Below are 7,484 nucleotides of genomic sequence, written 5' to 3'. Positions count from 1 at the left end.
ATGTCAGACATACAAAAACATACAAAAAGACAGTACACACTACACAATGCATTACCATCAACAGGAATATATATATATAAAGTGCATAATTAACAATTTCTCTCTCCTTTGAGAGGATATTACTGCCTTATCCCTAATTCAAAATTAATCCGCCTATCTTGTGCTCAGAAGTGTCATTACATCGTGAATCAATTCTTAGAGTTAAAGTGGAGTTATTTCTATGAATGTGAATTTCTCGTATTCTTTTTTTCGTCTCTCTTTCCTTTCTCTCACTTTCAATGCTCTCTTCTCCTCCCTCTTTACTTCACTCTTTATTCCTCTCTCTCCCAGTGGAGGCACTTCTTAACTATCTTATTTCATGTGCTTTCATTACTGTGATGGACTTAACATACACATAACACTAATATGCATTGCAAAACCCTTCTTGGGGAACATACGTGGGCCGCTGTATCTTAGTCTATGTTCAAAAAAGCAAAAGAAAAATGATGTTATCCTAATTGTTTTATCCAGGAATTTGTCTAATCAATCTCTCTATTTTTTCCTTCCAGAATTTACTGACTTCTCTGATTTTTGTAGACTGGTACCCCAAGGCCTCCATAGTTAATTGGTATTGGACTTGTGAATATAATTGGTCCTGTGTAAAAATCGCACTACTCTTCCAATTTCTTGCGATTATTATTTTTGTTGCAGCAACAAAGTGGACATATATAAATCTTTCTTTAAAGTGAAGTAATTGTAGGTTTAAATGGAATAGGCCGTTATGCTGACCTCTAGGAATATTTGTCTCTGTAATATACTCCAAAGATTCAAAGGTCATGTACCACAAATTTTTAACTTTACTACATTCCCACCATATATGACCAAAAGACCCCTCTTTTTCGTTACATCTCCAACACAATGAAGAGTTAGAGGTATTCATTTTGGACATTCTGGTGGGAACTAAATACCATCGATTCATTAATTTAAATAATACCTCAAGAAGATTCAGACAGTGGATTATTTTGCCTGTTTGAAATATTACTTGATCCCATTCAACCTTGAAAATCTGTACATTCATTTCGCTACTCCATTTCTGCATATTAACATTCCTACTAGGTGCCTCAATTTGTAGGAGAGCGCTTCTTGCCTTCGACACTATTTGCGGTACATTATCATTTTTTAATAGAGCTGTCAAATTTTCTATTCCCTCTATGGGTCGATATAACAAAAATTGTTGGATAAAACCTCTGATTCTTAGGTAATTATCCCACTCCTGCCTGGGTAGCGAATATTCATGTACCAGGGTTTCGAATGGTTTGATTTTATCTCCCAATATTATTTGATTTATAAAGTTAATACCCTTCGTTGTCCATGCACTTATATTTATATCCTTCATCCTTAGATGAATAATATTGAAGTTAAAATTTCCCAATATTTTATTACCTATTCCGCATTTCGTCCTCAACTTTTCTTACAGTATTTGATATTTGATAATGCTGTTATGTTACCCCAAACCATGTCGATTCGGGAGTGGGACAGATGCACATGCGAAAAATAAGTATATTCCAATGAGTCAGGATTAATCGTTCTCCATAGATCGAAATAGTCAAAGTTAATCATGTTTCTCTTAATAGATTTCGCTAACTTATCTGTTCTTTTTTGATGTAATAAAGTTACTGTTGTCTTTTTATCTAGTATCGGGTCCAATACACTATTGAAATCCCCAGCTACCAAACACATGCCTATTTTAATAGGTTCCATTAAACCCAGAACTTTTTTTAGGGTTGGGGCGGGAAAATCATTAGGAAGATATATGTTCGTCAATGTATATGGTATCTCATTCAGTTTACAGCAAACTATTACATATCTACCGTTCTTATCTATAATTTGATGTAATATGTCTACTTTTAGTGTGTGAGAAAAGACTATTGCTACACCTCTTTGCTTTTTCCCACTTAATGAGGAATGTATCACAGTAGGGAATTTTCCACCCCCCCAACCATGATTATCCGTATCTGACCAGTGGGTTTCTTGAAAGAAACCCACTTCTACTTTATTTCTTAGCATGTAGTTATATATTAAAGATTTTTTATTTGCAGTATTTAGACCCTGGACATTAACCGAAATCATCTTAACCATTTTAAATCATAGACCCTAAATACCACTGTCCCCAAGAGAGTTGCAATGCATTTACATAGAATACAAATAGTCCATTTATCATAGACCAAAAATAGCCTTATGGGCAATACACCCAGTCTGACCCAACACAGCCTAGCTCCTAGAGGGTTGTCTTTCAACCTGCCCCCAAAGGGCCATCTATGTCCACGTGATATGATATCTTTAGTTACCATATCTCGGTATTTGTGTCAACGAAAAGTTGACACTTGGTGGGGCGATATAGTATCGGGATGACCAAAAATCCTATCCTATTCCTTAATTTGGGAACACTCTACCATCTCGGATGACTACTTTTCCTCCCTTTCCCCTCTTTTTTCTTTTTCTCCCTTTTCCCTTAAAAAAAAAAAACAAAAAAAAAAACGTGATTTATTTGCATATATATTCCTCAAATTTATGTATACCCCCACTATATTCGTATGAATTTAAGTCTACTGAAACGCATAGCCAATCCACCCAAAAACTGTATAGTTTTCCCCACAGTGTAACACAGTCAATCCTTTTATAGTAATAGTAATAGTTCTTCCCCTACTACTTGTGCATATTACCAATCATCAATACTGTTGGGTTTCTATTACATCAGTGTTTATATAAAAAAAAAAAAAAAAAAAGAGAGAATCTTCCTAGTCATAAATACATAAATAAAAATTATAATTGTCCTCTTTCATCCGGAGAGCTTCAGGGCTTCTGCATTTAATAATTGTTATGTTGGTCCTGGTGTTAATGTTTCTTCCATCCATTTTCTCAACTCGACCGAAGTTGTAAATTTTTCATTTTTTCCTTTCCAGAAGATCCTTAAACATTTGGGGAAACCTCATATGTATTTCACTTCTTTAGCTCTTAACACAATTAATTCTTGAATGAAGCTTTTCCGCCATATTCTTGTGTAAAAAGATAGATCTGGAAAAATCTTCAAATTCTTAAATCTCTCTTCCAAGACCGGATTATTTCTTAATGAACTCATTATTTGGTTTTTAATATGGAAAGATTGAAATTTAACAATTACATCTCTTGGTAATGTTTCTGCTACATTTCTGGGTCTGGGTAGCCTATGGAATCTATCCAATTCAGAATCTTTTAAATCATCTTGGGATAATACAGACTCGAAATATTCCATTAGAAATTTTTTCAATATAGAGTCAGTGACTTGTTCAGGGATGTTACGAATTCTTATGTTGGTTCTCCTGGAACGATCTTCCAGGTCATTTAATTTATCCTCTAGTTGTTCTACTCTTAATTGCAGATCTGTTGTTATTGACTCCATATGTGCATATTTTATAACAGTTTGCGTCAACTTATCCTCTATAGATTCCAATTGGACTTTCATGGTTCTCAGTTCTTGTTTTAAATCAGATGAGCCTTTTTGGATGTCTTCTTTAATGCTCTCCTGAAATTTATCCAGGTAATTAATTAAGGTCTCTTCAGTGAGGGGTTTACCCACTTGTGCAGCATGAGAGGGATTGTGGTTGGGGATGGGGGGAGGGGAATGATCCTGATTTTCAGAAGGCAATTGAGATTTATTTTGAGAAGGAGAAAAATAACCTGATAATCTTTTCTCAATAACAAGATCTTTTTTTTCTCTCTTTCTTTTCTCCTCCTGTGGTTTTCTAGTTGTCATTTTGTGTTATTACTTTATTTTATTTTTATATATTTTTTCTATTTTTCCTTTCATTCTTTCTTTCTTTCTATTTTTTTTTCCCCTTTTTTCTTCACTCTTTAGTATTTTTTTTTTTTTTGGCTTTATTCCTTCCTCCTTATTTTTACTCTCCTCCCGAATCTCCTTTCTTCTTTATAATAGTTCTCCGTGTTGTACTATCTGCCCTCCTCACGACCCACCACTCTTCTGCCCTCTCACTTCAAATTTTGCAAGCATAAAGAAAAACACAGTCACTTATCTTGTTGCTGCAGTTTTGCGGCTCCCTACTCCTCCTCAAGACCTGAGTACATCTCCAAACCAGGGGCTCCCAGACACCAGCTCAGGCAGCAGCATTCCGTCTTCCAGGAGAAAAAAAAAAAAAATGTTGAACGCTGTCGCGCATGTGTCGAGCACTAAACAGAGACCCCGGTCGTTGCGATATTACGGTTGCTGCAGATATCGTCCTCTCGTCCTCTCGAGCGTTCCCACCAGCCGCCAAGAAAGCTCCCGCCGGTCACCCCTCAACACATCGCCCCTCCTCCTCCGTTGACGCTCACACACGCGCCCACGCGCCACTTTTTTTGTTTTTAAAGGCACGCTATAGTCACACCAGATATGAGTGGTGGCACTGGGCAAATAGGCACAGTATCCACTGAGCCTGACACAGAAGCTGGCAGACAACTAACTGCTCTTCAATCTATTACAGTGAAAAAAGTTTTTTGTTTTTTAAATGTCAAGCTTAAGCTATTGTGACACCAGATATGAGTGGTGGCACTGGGCAAATGGGCACAGTATCCACTGAGCCTGACACAGAAGCTGGCAGACAACTAAATGCTCTTCAATCTATTACAGTGAAAAAAAGTTTTTATTTTTAAATGTCAAGCTTAAGCTATTGTGACACCAGATATGAGTGGTGGCACTGGGCAAATGGGCACAGTATCCACTGAGCCTGACACAGAAGCTGGCAGACAACTAACTGCTCTTCAATCTATTACAGTGAAAAAATAAATATTTTTAAATGTCAAGCTTAAGCTATTGTGACACCAGATATGAGTGGTGGCACTGGGCAAATGGTCACAGTATCCACTGAGCCTGACACAGAAGCTGGCAGGCAGGCAACTGCAATTACATTACACAGAAAAAAAAAAGCAGACTGATGTTCTAGCCCTAAAAAGGGCTTTTTGGGGTGCTGTTCTTACAGCAGAGATCAGATGAGTCCTTCAGGACTGTAGTGGACACTGAATACCCTAGCCTAGCTATCAATTTCCCTATCTAATGAACAGCAGCTACACTTTCCCTCCTCTCACTAAGCATGCAGCTTCAGAATGAATCTAAAATGGATGCTGGGAGGGAGGTGGGAGGGTGTGGAAGGGAGGGTCTGCTGCTAATTTGCTGGAATGTGTCTGCTGACCGTGAGGCACAGGGTCATAGTTTGCTCAATGATGACGAATAGGGGGCGGATCGAACCGCCCATGTGTTCGCCCTCGGCGGCGAACGCGAACACGCTATTTTCGCCAGGAACAATTCGCCGGCGAACAGTTCGGTACATCACTAAATATAAAGAATGGAAGAGTAGAGATAGCTAAACTTAAAGAGAAAGCGTAGGGAAAACATAGCTAATAATATAAGATAAAAGGTTCGTTGGACTAAACTTATCCGCCTTAATTTCTCAGTAGAACTTAGTGTGTGTATAATACTACACACAAGAGGACGGTAGAGTGGAAACCTTTAGTCAATACTTCCAGAATGAGAGTAGTGGGTAATGTATGTGTATGTTTTTTTTTGTAGTACAATGTAATTGTCTAGGTATTTGTATGTTCTTCAGCATTAGGGTGAGTAAACGAGTCGGTCGGGGGAGGTCTTTGGATTTATTTGGGATGAGATATTGCTATGATTAGATTAGTTACTGAAAGATTCAGGGTCTTAATATTCCGCATAAAAGGTGGGCTCTAATTTATATAAATATCTTCCATAGTGATATATATTTAAACACTTAACTCTTTACTGTTTACTCTTTACTTATGTATGGCATTCTCTCACATAATGATTATTTACAAACAGAAAATATACAAATTGATCGAGATCCTGAAGGAAGATTTAATATTTTAGTATGCACTATCAATGGTGAATTGTTTACCCTGATTAATATTTATCTCTCCAATACAAATCCCTTAAGATCTATTCTCTTGAGACCTGAAAAAGTTACAATAGGCACACAAATAAGAGCAGGTGATATTAACTGTATAGTACAGGGGTAGGCAACCTTTTAGCAGCACTGTGCCGAAATAGGATTGTGATGTCCCGTAGCGTGCCGGTCTTTTTTTTTTTTTTTTTAAATTGAGGTGTGTATGTTGCTGTATTCTGCTTATGTTAGTTATACTGTAGTTGCTTTGTATCATTGCATTTGTGCTTATATGAGCGATTATATTGTATATGTTCATGAGTAGTTTGTGGTATCGTATATGATATCTAGGAATGTTGGCTGTGTATGGGGGCTGCTTGTGGAATTGTGTGTGTGGATGGTCACATTGTGTGTTTGATAGTGTGTGTGTATGTGTGGGGGCTGTTTGGGTTATTGCATGTGAGAGGCTGCATGTGGTGTTATGTGCATGTATGTGGATTGTCAGTGGTGTTGAGTTTGTGCGGATTGTGTGTATATTTGTATGTGCGCTGTTTGTATTATTTGTATAAGGGGAGGGTTATTATGCATCTCTGAGTATATCTAGCAGTGTGAGTGGTTTCCCTGGGTTCCAATGGGGACCAGGCTTGCCAGGTACAAGTCAAGGACAGGAGCTGCAGGCTGCTCTTCTCCAGTGTGGATTCCCATTCACAAGTGCTGGAATGAAGTGATCTGAGATCACGTCCTCTACGTGCCGCAATGCATAAATTGAGGATTGCCCATCACCACCTTTTCATATAAGCAGATTTCTGAAGATTCCCTGGGACTCTTGATAGGCCGGAGCCTGTTTGGCTCTAGCAGCCTTGAGTGCCGTGCAAAGACACCTTGAGTGCCGTGCAAAGACACCTTGAGTGCCGTGCACGGCACTAGTGCCGTAGGTTGCCTACCCCTGGTATAGTAGATGTGGAACTTGATAAATCTAGTACTAAAAATAAAAATGTAGATAAAAGAAGTATTAAAAACTCAAAAACATTTAATAAACTGTTGAAAGAGAATGCATTATTTGATATTATGATTAGAGATTATTCTTTTCATTCATGGCCTCATGACTCACAATCAAGAATTGATTTAGTTTTGAGAAACCAAAACTTATTAGAAAGAGTCAAGAGAATTCAAACCAGACCCATGATTTGGTCAGATCATAATAGTGTTGTTATGGAAATAAAATACAATAAAAAGAGGCATCCTAATTCAGCAAGGAGGTTGGATGAAACTATTTTAGCAAATAAGGAGAATAGAGAGTTCTTAGAAAACATGTCAACATGCTTCTTCAATGAGAATCAAACCACAGAGTTTAAAGAGGTAACGATTTGGTGTACATACAAAGCGGTGATTAGAGGACATTGTGTAAAATTAATTAAAATTAAAAAAAGAAAGCAGTACTAAGTCTATCAGAGTTGTTTATCCAACTATATAAAATATCCAATTATTATGTTATGTTATTAATTATATAGGGCCAACCAATTCTGAAGCGCTTTACAGTTGGTGGACGCAGGGATGTATTTACCACAAGGC

This window comes from Pelobates fuscus, chromosome 2 (genome assembly GCF_036172605.1).
Source record: "Pelobates fuscus isolate aPelFus1 chromosome 2, aPelFus1.pri, whole genome shotgun sequence".
Classification (NCBI taxonomy): Eukaryota; Metazoa; Chordata; class Amphibia; order Anura; family Pelobatidae; genus Pelobates; species Pelobates fuscus.
Note: the sequence above shows the minus strand (reverse complement) of the source record.